Here is a 4,927-nt window from a genome sequence, read left to right as displayed (position 1 = left end):
CATGTAATATAGATAATAAAAGGGGAGATACATAGTTGGCTTACACTCGCCACGTCAATCAAGTACATACATAGCATTACAACATTCAAACACTCATGGCCCGACTACGGCGCCAAAATAAAAGATAACCGAACATGCGACACGGTCCCGATCACCCCAACTGGGCACCACTACTGATCATCAGGGAAAGACACGTAGTAACGGTGTGAGTCCTCGTCGAACTCCCACTTGAGCTCAAGCGCGTCATCTGGAGCGGAATCATCAAGCCCTGCATCTGGTTTGAAAGTAATCTGTGAGCCACAGGGACTCAGCAATCTCGCAGCCTCGCGATCAAGACTATTTAAGCTTATAGGTAAGGCAAGGTAATTAAGTGGAGCTACAGCAAGCGACTAGCATATATGGTGGCTATCCTGTTCTCAAAAGAGAGCGAGAAGAGGAGGCAAAGCGCGAACGTGTAACTAGAGGACATCCTGCGGCAAGCATTACTCCAACACCGTGTTCACTTCCCGGACTCCGCCGAGAAGAGACCATCACGGTAACTCACACTGTTGATTCATTTTAATTAAGTTAGGGTTCAAGTTATCTACAACCGGACATTAACAAATTCCCATCTGTCCATAACCGCGGGCATGGCTTTCGAAAGTTCAAATCCCTGTAGGGGAGTCCCAACTTAGCCCATGACAAGCTCTCACGGTCAACGAAGGAATAGACCTTCTCCCGAGACATTCCGATCAGACTCGGTATCCCGGTTCTACAAGACACTTCAACAAGTTAAAACAAATCCAGCAACACCGCCCGAATGTGCCGACAAATCCCGATAGGAGGTGCACATATCTCGTTCTTAGGGCACACTCAGATAGGTCAAGCTATAAGTAAAACCAGCCCTCGAGTTTCCCCGAGGTGGCCCCACAGGCTGCCTGGTTCGGACCAACACTCAAAGGAGCACTGGCCCGGGGGGGGGTTTAAATAAGATGACCCTCGGCCTCCGGAAACCCAAGTGAAAAGAGGCTAGGTGGAAAATGGTAAAACCAAGGTTGGGCATTGCTGGAAAAGCTTTAATCAAGACGAACTATCAAGGGGTTCCCATTATCACCCAACCGCGTAAGGAAAGCAAAATCCAGGAAAATAACACCGATATGACGGAAACTAGGGCGGCAAGAGTGGAAGAGAACACTTGGTGAGAGGCCGAGCCTTCCACCCTTTACCAAGTATATAGATGCATTAAGATAACATGGCAATATAATGATATCCCAACAAGTAAAATAATGTTCGAACAAGGAACGGTCTCCAATCTTCACCTGCAACTAGCAACGCTATAAGAGCGGCTGAGCAAAGTGGTAACATAGCCAATCAACGGTTTGGTAGGACATGGTGGGTTAGAGGTTTGACATGGCAATTTGGGAGGCATGATAAGCAAGTGGTAGGCATCGTGTCATAGGCATAGCAAAAGAGCGAGCATCTAGAAGAGCAAAGATAGTAGTGATTTCGAGGGTATGATCATCTTGTCTGCAAAGTTGTCAGAGTTGACTGGATCCTCGAAAGCAAACTCAACGGGCTCCTCGTTAGCAAACTCGTCTCCCGGCTCTACCCAAACAAGACAAACAAGCAACAAGGACACAATCAACCACGTGCAAGGCTCAAACAATATGATGCAAACATGGTATGTTAAGCGGGATGCAATATGTGATGCATATGCAAGATTTGACAAGGAATGCATGAACCTGGCCTCAACTTGGAAATCCAAGTGTGCCACTAGAAAGTGAGATGGAATCGCTTGAAACGATATAAAGATCACCGGAATCGGAGTTACGGTTTGGAAATGGCAAGCAATTCAAATATGACCACGTTCTGTGATTTACAGCAAGTAGCCATCTAAATGCAACAAGATGAACATGCTACAGCAAACAAACATGGCAACAAAATACATGGCAGGGATCCTCTCATGATGCTTAACAAAAGACTAGCACTGAGCTACGTCCAATTCATCCATTAACAGGTTAAAACAAGCATGGCAAAAATGCATTTGGTAAACAGATTTCAGACTTAGTGAAACTAACAGAATTTCAGATCAGATAGCACACTTTGGAGCATGAAAACAACATGCTACAGGAACTGAACATGGCAAAACAAAGCATGGCATGGAACTAATCAAAGATCTTAACAAAAGTCCCTTAGTGACCTTGAGCCAAAAGGGATCAGAAAATACATTTGCAAGCATGTGACTTGAACATGGCTGAAACAGATATCAAGTAGGCATGTTTACGAGCTCGATGCACTCACTACAGAGCAAGTCATGACAATCTAAGCATGCACCCATCAAGAATACACAAAATACAAGCTAGACATGGCAAGAACAATAACATGGCATGCACGGATCAACTACAACATCCTCGGCAAAATTGCTAACAAGTAGACAATCTGCCCAGATTCATGAAATGACAAAAGTAGAGCTCGATTGACTCAAACTAGGGTGCTCCATAATTGCAAACAAATACATGGATGGATAGAGCACTACAAGATTAACAAAACATCCTTACTGATCATCCTCAAAAGAGGCACGGATCACTAGCAAACAACAAGAACATATGGCATATTGAGATAAACAGATCAAGGACTTAGTGGAAATGCTAAGTCCCTGAAATCAGCATTAAGGAATGCACCACTTTGCAAGCTTGTGCTAGTCACCACACACATCACAAAAATACATGGATTGCACCTCTGGATAGATGGCAAAACATATAACAAAACTCATGTAGAGCTCCGGGGCATATCATGCACACAATAATCATGGCAAAAATGACAAATATCTAATTGGAGCAGCAGATCTGACAATCATCTCAAATAGCATTCTTCTAACAGCATTCCGGGCATCGAGATGAACTCAAATGAAAATGATGCAATGAGATGAAATGATGTGCTCTTTGAGACGAACATTTTGATGTGCTATGTGCCCAAAACGGAGCTACGGATGCCGAGTTACGACATGATGAACATGAGCAAATAATTACGGTTTCGGAGGCAAAAGTCAACCGAGACGGGATCCGGATCCAGATCTGGACGCATGGTTTACGAGGTTCGCCGGAGATGGACTTGAAGCTCGCCGGAGATGCTCATCGGAGGAGGTGAGGAGGTGCGCCGGTGAGGGAGGAGGAGGCAGCCGGCGTCCAGGCGGTGGTGGCCGGAGCTGTGGCGGCGGGGCGGCGCCGGAAGCGGTGCGGCGGGGCGGCGCCGGAGCTCGCCGGTGCTCGGGCAACGAACGGCGTGCGGCGGCAGGGCGAGGTAGGAGAAGAGGCGGCTGGCGCGGGCGCCTCTAGCCCAGGCGGCGACGGGAGAGGGCCGGCCTTGGGCCCTCGCGGGCCTCGGCGGGAGTGGCGGCGATGTAGGGCTCACGGGGCTGACATGGCGGCGGCGGAGCGGGTCGGACAATGTCCGGCCCGGCAGACTTTGTCCGGCGGCGGCGGGAGGGGATGGATCTAGGGTTTCGGGAGGAAGGGGAAGGAGAAATTCGGGGGTGTCTTTACATAGGCATAGAGGGAGCTAGGAGAGTCCAACTGAGGTGCGGTTTTCGGCCACGTGATCGAACGCTCTAGATGATGGAGAGGGTTTTGGTGGGTTTTGGGCCAAATTGGAGAGGTGTTGGGCTGCAACACACACGAGGCCTTTTGATAGGCGGTCTACTGGTAGTAAACCAAGGCCGCTTGGCAAGTCTCGGTCCAATCCGGAAATGTTTAATCCCCACACACGAAAGAAAGGTAGAAATGACCACCGGAGGAGAACGAAGCGCCGGAATGCAAAACGGACAACGAGGAAAATGCTCGAATGCATGAGATGAACACGTATGCAAATGCAATGCACATGATGACATGATATGAGATGCATGACAATGATAACAACACACGGAGGCAAAAACCCGATCCGAGAAAATAAAATAACTTAACGCCGGAAACGGCAAGAGTTGGAGTACATATTGGGAAAATCATATCCGAGGTGTTACAGTAATGTAGCTATCCAAGAGATTAATCTATTCCTATATTTACATTTGATTCTATGAGCTAAAAGAGAGATGTCATGCAAAAAAATTCTCCTCCATGATCTGAATGACGGTGGTTCATTTCTGAAAATCTTCCCATTTCTTTGTGTCCAAATATTCCAAGTGGCAGTGAAGGCTACTTCTGAGAAAAAAGGTTGGCCAAAATCCCTCCTAGCATCAGAAGCCATGTAATAAGTGGTCTGGTTAGGTTGAGGATTCCATGAAATACCCAAATAGTTCCAGACACGCTGGCTAAAATTACAAGCAAAGAAGAGATGTGCTCTGTCTTCATGAGAGGCCAAGTGACATAGAACACAAGTGTCATCCTGGATAATCCGCCGCTGCATCATGTCTCTAGTGTTTAGGCGATCCATCAAAAGGATCCAACCAAAAACCTTAAATTTCAGGGTACAAGAACATTTCCAGATCCACCGGAATATGGGATCAACAACTGTGTCCGAAAAGCATGACAAGTAATAAATCCTGGACTGATAGTCACCAGACTTGGACGGCCATTTCCAGACATGCTTTTCCCCATCGTGAAGGTTGACCAAGGGAAGTAACTCCTGGAGTTGATTAAATTCTTCAAAGGCCTCGGCAGACAGTGGCAGATGGAGATTGTCCGTTAGGTCCGATAGCTCCATCATATCCTTGACTGTGAAAGAGTCATCAATCATGAAAGAGTGAAGCCTCGGAAACTGATGTTGTATGATAACCGTATTATTGCCAAGTTGCCAACGGTCTAACCAAAAGATCACCGTATCTCCCGTTCGAACGTGTAGAACTGCCAACTTGCAAAACTTATCATATAACTTGAATACGTCCCTCCACCAGAAAGAACCGCAGCTTTGAGTTACTTGGGGAGGCGCGGCAGCATAATAAGTGTCCCAAATAAGA

Source organism: Triticum dicoccoides, chromosome 2A (genome assembly GCF_002162155.2).
Source record: "Triticum dicoccoides isolate Atlit2015 ecotype Zavitan chromosome 2A, WEW_v2.0, whole genome shotgun sequence".
In the NCBI taxonomy this organism is placed as follows: Eukaryota; Viridiplantae; Streptophyta; class Magnoliopsida; order Poales; family Poaceae; genus Triticum; species Triticum dicoccoides.
This window is presented reverse-complemented; position numbering follows the sequence as displayed.